An 8,824-nucleotide genomic window follows, 5' to 3' on the forward strand; every position below is an offset into this window, starting at 1 on the left:
AATAATTGATTTGAATAATTGCATATATCACAAAATTCCTTTTGGTTTCATAAGACAAGGCATGATTTTTGTCCTTTACTACAATTTTATAGTCACGTCATTCTCACATCATTTTAACTTATCTTTAGTTTTCGACAACCCATACAATTTTCATTTATATCTCGCTTTCAATTTGAAAATGCAAATGAATGTTTAATTTTTAAATAACAATAATAATTAAAAAATAAAACATTTAACCACATTAGTTAAACACATAGTTGCATTAAAAAACTATAAAGAATGAGATAAATAAATAACAATGCGTGACATTTTAGAATCCATGCTTTTAAAATATTAACACTTTCACAAGTCGACCCTTTAAGGTGGTCGGTGTTTAATGATGATACTTGTAAATCCTCCTGATCATCTGCATTTTCTTTTAGGATTTTTTTTTTAATTTTGATGTCCTCATACTTGATGGTAAAACTACCCAACCTTGCCAACACTTTATCCAATTTCTCATATTGTGATGAAGATCTTGTATCCCGTTTTGCCTTTGCATTAAATCTCCCGATTAGACGTGACGGTTTGTTTGGGGATCCATTGGTATCCTCGGTGAGACCCGCGAAACAACATGCATACGAACCACTAGTCGTGTTGTTATGTGTCTTCGACGTTTTCCTTTCTGAACTCTCATTTTTTAAAGAATTCCGGGCGTCATTAGCCACTTTGATCTATGTCAGATGATGTCTAAAATGGATATAAATTTAATCTTGATGTTGATCCATATTACATTGATGTTGAAATCATTACCACTCACTCTGAAGATCTCTATGTCAAATCGGCACTATCGCATGCCAGGGTGGTGTTTTGGTAAAATATCGGTTTATGGATAATGTAACCAAATATGATTTTGTGAGGTAGAGTGCTTGTATAATATTGATGAATATGTAAACAAAATATAGATGAACACAAGGATTTGTTGCGAGGAAAAGCCCTTGATCAATTGATGATCGTCGGCACAAATATAGATGAACACAAGGGTGATGACAAATCGTCAATTACCTCTTTATTAATCAAAAAATGGTGTTACAAGGTTGGAGATTATGATAAGTGAATACGATCAATCTAAGTGTATGTGAATCTAGCTAAAGTGATCTCTGCGTAATGTTTAACGAGAGTGTTGTGTGTTTCTAAACTGATCTTAACTCAATTAAATATACAAAATGTCGGTCCCGTATTGATCACTCAAACCCACAATATATGTCACAACCCACACAATAAATGTGTCGATAAGAAGGTTGATGACATTGCTATTTATGGTAAGATTAGTTATTTGTTAACTGCGGAATCACTAACAATCACTATCTGTTGCCAAAGGATATTAAATGTAACAAACACAAACAATCACTCAAAAGATTTCCATTTATAGAAGGTGATCATACAAATGTAAATCGATTAGGGTTTCTTGTAAGGAATGTTTATCGGTACAATCCTAGGACAGCCGTTACACTCAAATCAGGATTATTCGATTAGTCTAACAAGTGTAAAGTGGCAACTCTGTGGTAGCCGTGCCTTAAATTATTCTATTTATAGGCCTGCCACCACCTGAGAGCTGTCCTAACTTCTAGAAACCCTAAAGATTGCTACATAATCATATTGCATATTCAAAAACATACTAAGTGTAAAAACAGAATTTCCGGGTAGGCTTTGTGCCTTTTGTCTTCTTCGAGTAGACCTGGTAACCTTGAAGTTTGCTGGTAAACAGTTCTTTGGGTAGACTTTACTTAGAGTATTTTCCTTAGAAAATACTCACCTAGCAGACTTCAATCTTCTTGACCATAACAAACTTTGCCCGATATGATCTAACGAGCAAACTTGTTCTTCAGAGATCCTTTTAACCCTTTGTTAATGAATAACTTATTAGCAAACCAAGTGTGTTGATAACACTGTAGCTTGCTCGGAGTTGAACCTTGCCCGACGAAGTCCTTAAGATAATTCATTATCAACTTTCATCAAGCATGCTTGGACCACTGTTTTATTAAATAATACCTTACAAAATATTTTTTTTTTAAATTGACAAAATTAATAAAAATTGAGGAAAAAAATTAAATAGCGAAAAATTTCAAAAAAAAATCGGATTTTATTTTACAATTTTTTTTTATTATCAATTTTCCAATTTTTTTTTTCAGTTTTTCTCAATTTAAAATTTATTTTTCTCAATTTAAAATTTTTTTTTTCATTGTCAAGCTATTTAGAAATAAAAAAGTCTTATATAACCTGCTATCCAGGTAAAATATCAAGGACTAGAACACAAATGAAACTTTAGTGACCTAATTGGAACAGTTTCAAAACTTGGTTACTATTCTATATCCATTTATAAAAATATAAAAACCCAAAGATATTGTCTTTCAATTTATGTCTTCAATTTCACTTTCGGAAACTTACTTATCAAACCAAAACCAAAACCAATATGATATTCACTTTCGGTGAAAATAATTACAACTATTTTAGTAGTAAAAATCAAACAAGTGTGCCCGTTGATCGATGTCGAAAGGTCAATAAAAAACATTTGTAAAATACCTTTACTAGCTAGGGCAAGTAAGGTGTCGAATCCACAGGGAATCAGTGGAAAGTGCAAGTGAAACTCAAATTTGACAATAAAATACTTAAAAGTGGACAAACGATGTCAAGCGGTTTAAATGAGTAGTTTGTAAACAATGATATGAAAATAACCAAACTCCAGGGTTCGGGTTTTGCAACAAGTTAAGGAATTGATAAACTTATTTGGACGATTTCTTGTAAAATATGTAAATCAAAAGACTTAACGATTGACTGTGTTGATCATCAGAACTGAATCCGAATAATTGACAAAGTTAAATGAAAATCTATTTGATAATCGGTTTTACTTGTTGAAACACAAAATCAATAATATGGTTAACGATAAATGGGTCAATGACGAAAGAACTTAATCCTAACTGTTGATGACCACAAATAAATTAACTGACAAAAAATTAAGTAATCAATTAATTAAAACTGTTTAAGCACAAAATCAAACACAAAGAATTGATTAATCGAATGATTAATCAATTACAAATCCAAAGTCAAGGTATAGAATAAACAAAACCTAACAAGCAACTCAACCCTACACCTGGAGATGGTTATGAAGCCTTTAGCCTTGCATCTTTGTAAGTCCCGAATCTGGATCACTACAATTATGATATCAATAAACAAGTATTGGTGATGAATACCAACACTTGGTGAATCAAGAACACAAGTAAACACAAGAACATAACAACAAGATTGCTTCAAAACACACGTATATTAAGATACGTCGGGTGCTTAAGCACTTACAATATATGCACGTCCAACAACTTGTAGACGGGCAAAACAATAACAAAACAGTGAACCAACAACCTTAACCTTATACATTACATAAACTATATATACGGAAACCAAAACACCTAAGCCCATATGAACCAAAAGCCCACCGGCTTACATAATAAACTCGTGGCGCATATCAATACATGTAGACCAAGTACAAACCATACAAACTAGGCCCAAAAATCTCCCCCTTGGTTTGTAGCTTTGTCTTTAATCATGCTCCATGTAGTCTATATCTGCATCCTTCAATCCTCTTGCCCAGAACTTGCATCTAATGATAGAGGCTACCATACCAGTGAATTATTTAGCAGCCGTTTCAAAAATCGAATCAACAATTATCTGGAAAGTGCTGAGGGTCTTGATGTCCCTTTCTCCCAACTTTAATAAGTCTCTTGGATCAACGAATCTGTACTGACCCTTTCCTTTCGCTAGCTTAAAAACAACAGTGGCAGTGACACTATCATACATCCAAAATCTCATGTTGTCCAATGTGCCATCTGGAATCGCTTCAGGAACAGGAATGTGAGTAGCCTTGTTCGTAGCTGGCCACATGACGTTGACCATTGTTTTACCAGTCCTCGGATCCTTGACTCCCTTGGCTTTCTTTAGAAAAGATTCTGCAGTTGTCATGTTTGGGAAACCTCTATCGACTTGACTTCTTAGAAAGTTCCAGAAGTCTATACCACATTTATCATTCGTCGGGTTGGTGAAAGGAGAGTTAATCAGGTCACTAAGATCCACTTTGGTCTAGGAACCAAAGTCTTTCATCTTTTTGTAATACTCAGTTGTTCCTGACTTCCTCTTTACCCACCACATATTCTAGTTTGCATCAAAACCCCATGATAGAACTCCCGATCGATCACCATATTTATCAGAGTTCCCCTTTTGAAAAGTAACGATGAACCTGTCTGGATGATCCGATGATTCAACATTCTGATTTCAGTTTTTCATCACCAGCAGTTTCTTCTGAACTCTATCAGACTTTTCTTTGGAGATTTGTGGTGCGTCCATATATTGTTTCAATGTCTCAGACTCATCAATGTTTTCTACAGGGCGAGTAGTAGAGCTTCCACCTTGATTAACGTTGGTCATTTTGGAGGCCACATCATCACTGCCTTTAAACTCATCTCCAAACTTCTGAAATAGCTTTTGTTGGAGGTCAAGATACAAAGCCGTTAATTCTCCCATGTTGGACTGTAGTTCTTTGATCTTGACATCTTTATCAGAGTTACCTGCTTCCAGCTCTTGAGTACGAACATCTTTAACAACTGAATCTTGTTCGAGTTCAAAAACTCGACGTTGGAGAGATTTCACGTCAACTGTACATCTTCTTCTAACATAATTCCCTTGCCCTTGTTCTGCATAAATCTTTCTTGCATGGCAAGAATCTCAGCAATCTTATCAGTAGCATTTGAACTTTACTGACCTTGATTTTCTAGGCCTGATGAGCTGGAGGGAGCAGCATTAAATGACATGTTGGCCTCATCAGCATGTGGAGTATCTGTCTCAAAGTCAAATTCACTAACAAAATCACTAAACAACAGATCTTGAAATGATGGCTCAGCAGTAGATGTATCTTGTTCAGCTTGTGTTTCTGGAGCATGTGACTCAGGTTGAGCAAATTGTTGTTGTGGGCTGTTTGTTGCATCTGTGGTTGGTGTAGTGGTTGTTTCATGTTCACTTACCAGCACGCCAGGCCTTGGATATTTCTTTCTTCGTTTGCGTGGACCGAGGTCTGCGGCTGGATCTTCAGCTACATTTTCTTCAATGATTTCAATAACTGTCTGAGGAGGCTTCAGAGCAGTTGACTGTAATAATGCTTTTGCAGCTTCAAATGCACTTAATTTCTCAGAACTTGGAGAGGTATCTGACTGACGGCGTTTAGTCTCATCTTCTTCATCATCAGAGATTTCGAAAGCTGCAGCACGTGGTTGAATCGGTGCCGCGTGTTCTTCAGCAACCTGACCTATGATTGGCTTAGCTTCTGTCTCAGCAAATCGTCCAAATTTCAACAGAGCATTGAGGCCCTGATAAACAATCTTGGATCCTTTTCTGTTCGGTTTCATCAACCCAAAGGTATTATGTCCCATTGACTTCATATCCAAAGTATCAACAGACTTGACAAGATTGGTGTAGTGAGAATCGAAGATCATCTGCAGAAATCTTGGATACATAAGGAACATCTCCTTCTTCTTCCCTTTCAGATTGCTCATCATTTCATTGAAAACAAACTTGGAGTAATTGTAACTCCAATCCATGATCAGAGCAGTGACAGCTGACATCTGAATATGACTTATCTCATCAGAGCCCCCTTTCCTACCGGACACGCAAGTGAAAAACGTGTGAATGAAAAATCTCCAGTACGGGTGAAATAGCTTCTTGATTTCCGGAGGGTAGGTGCCCTCGTAACCCATTCTGGTGAGGATCTCAGTAACATCAGCAGTGGAGTACTCAGTCGGGTAATCAGGTTTATCACCAAACAACAACACCTCTCTCATGATAGCCTCAGTGATACTAACTGGCTTCTTTTGAACTTTGGAGTCTATAGACACGACTCCATCTTGTCCTTGTAGGTTGATTAAAGCGTTGTACCAAAACTCCGTGATCATCTTCCTGCATATAACATGATTTGCTCGTAGCGCGTGAGAAATCCCGCATGTGTTGAGACCGACTATCATAGACTTGAATTCTTTGTGAGTCAGTGGTGGATCATATAGATATCCAGCTACATTGTGCGTATCAACAAACTTTAATGGAGCATGATCAGCCATTTCTGCACCAAATGTATCAAGTTAGTGAACATATAGATTCATTTGATAATATTCAAAATCAGTTCGTAATCTATAAGAGATTTGGGCCATATTGAGAGCCCAAGTAACTCATTAGTTGGCCCAAAAGATAAAACAGGATAATTATCAAGCCCAACAGTGAGTTATTAAGTCCAGCTGAAGAGATCTCGGTCAAAAAGTGTGTTCTCGGTCAACAGTCAATGAAAGTCAACCGAGAACAAGAGTTCTCGGTCAATATCCAGTTCTCGGTCAAGTCTAGGTGAATCTCGGTCAAGGAAAGTCAACCGAGAACATCTTGACAACAGTTGACAGAAACCCTTTGGTTTCCGTCTTGGAAACAGTATCATATTCTTCAAGTAGTCGAGATCTCCATTAAACCTGCAAAAATCCATTAAATTTGTAACCGAGAACCTCTACTAAAACCTAAGATCTCAACCAAAAATCTAATCTCCCAAGATTCCACTCAATCTATCAAACCATCAATAAAATTAGTTCATGAGAACATCAAACACTCATCCGTCGGAGCTTAGGTCTCATAATAACAACTGATTTGATGACCTTGTTCATTACCTGTGAATCAATCAAGCTAACACCAATAGATGATTAATGAGGTTAGATTAGTATTCGACTAGAAAGCTTGAGAGAGAGAAAAGTAAATTTTGAATTCTTGAAGGTAATGAGGGTAAAATTTTAGTTTCAAAGGTATTTATACTTCAACCAAGACGGGCCGAGAACTCATAATGGGCTCAAAACATTTAGCAAGCCCAGATTTTAAGAAGACAAAAATTGCAGCCCAACACCATTCTAAAAGCCCAAATTAAAAGCAATCTTAGTTAATTCAAACGTTCCGAGGAGAGTAGATTCGAGGGAAGAAAATTGCATAAGTAAAAATAAAAATATACAAAGACCAAGAAACAAAATATCGTCATTAACATACACAGGAACTCCCTTGAAATTTTATACAGTCGGGATCAAATTTCAGTTTTAGTAAAATCGCCGCCCTTTTATGAAAAGATCCGAACATGGAATCGTATCGTTCAAGAGGCTGTCACTAGGATTCATGTTCAGCGTTATTATGACATAAGAGACAGGTTGATAGCAGGTATAACACACTTAGCATGATTTTCATTGTGTCAGTGATATGATTAGGGTTCAGTTCGGCATAAAGCTTAGATGGACATCACTCATGGATCTGTGATGCCTCATATCTCTCCTCAAAGCGTATTTGGCTTTACCCAGATAATCCAATTTGACTCCAACCCCCTAGTACTTGATCAAAAGATTTTATATAAAAGCAAATTTAAGCTTTAAGGTTGAACGTTGGACTTACAAGCCAGTGAACTGACAAGCCTTTCATTCGAGACATGACAAGACTTACTTGTGTGCCCCCATCTCTATAGTTCTAGTATGACCCTTTAAGCTTTTAAAAACATTATAATAGAATAAAATAAACTCAAATAACCTTCTTTTAACTCAATAATAATAACAATAACTTAACAATACAATATTTTTGGTAATCAAGACACTAACGGGCTCGTGTATGACTGAGTAATTGTTTTTCTACCTTTCATTCGGAGAGATGTATCTGGAGACATGCACATTTCTTCAAAATGACTCTCTACAATAAGTTTAGCAAATTTATTTTATATCACCTCAACTTTTACGCATCATGGAAAGCTACCATACAAATCAATGATTGTTCTAGAGCCTTTTTAAGCTTAATAACTTCACCCGTTAGGCACACAAAAACAATTTATCTATCACTTTCCAAAGGTTGGATCAATTTTCATTTGAAAATATTTTTAAGCTTCTAAAAAGCTGTTAACTGAATAATAATATCACTTCCCTGGGAGTTAAATAAAACACACATGTTAAGAGTTCAGTCACCCCGGTCACTTTAAGCTTTCAGGAAAATGGCTATCCATCATGACCACAAGTGGTTAGCCAGACCAAACATGCATGAAAACACATGTCCTTCCAGCTCAGAGTTACCGACATAATTTTAAGTGAAAGAATACGAAACACAAAACACATCAAAATCGCCCCGGGTGCTTTCAGTCGTTAGGTAAATGGCTATCCTGTGAAACTACAAGTAGAACACCAGACCAAAATGTCCTTCAAACTTGAGCAACCGACATAATTTTAAGCGAGAATGAGTATTGAAAGGCAAATCTATATTTTTTTAATTTTTAATAATAAAGACAACGCACACACACTTTTTTTTCTTTTTGATTTTTCTCCCCCTAAATTTGTGCAAAACAATAAACAAGTATGTACAAATTTATCCCCAAAAAGACTCAATCCTCGAAACGAAGCATTTTAAAAAAACCCACAAGCACATTAAATTTTGTTGTTCCGACCGGTTTTGTAAATACGTCCGCCACATTGTTGTCAGTGAGGACTTGTTCAAGGTGAATCAATTTTCAATCGAAACGGTCACGAATAAAATGAATTTTGATATCGATGTTTTTGGTTTTAGAGTGTTGAACTGGAATTTTCACAATTGCAATGGCAGCATCATTATCACAAAAAATAGGAGTGTTAAGAAATTCCAAACCGTAATCCAGTAGTTGGTTTTGCATCCAGATGACCTGAGAGCAGCAATCAGATGCGGCAATATACTCCGCTTCGGCGGTCGAGGTAGACACCGTCTGTTGTTTCTTATAGTGCCA

The sequence above is a fragment of the Bidens hawaiensis genome, unplaced genomic scaffold (genome assembly GCF_021521415.1).
Source record: "Bidens hawaiensis isolate Kalapana, Puna unplaced genomic scaffold, B.hawaiensis_p1.1 tig00013076_1, whole genome shotgun sequence".
In the NCBI taxonomy this organism is placed as follows: domain Eukaryota; kingdom Viridiplantae; phylum Streptophyta; class Magnoliopsida; order Asterales; family Asteraceae; genus Bidens; species Bidens hawaiensis.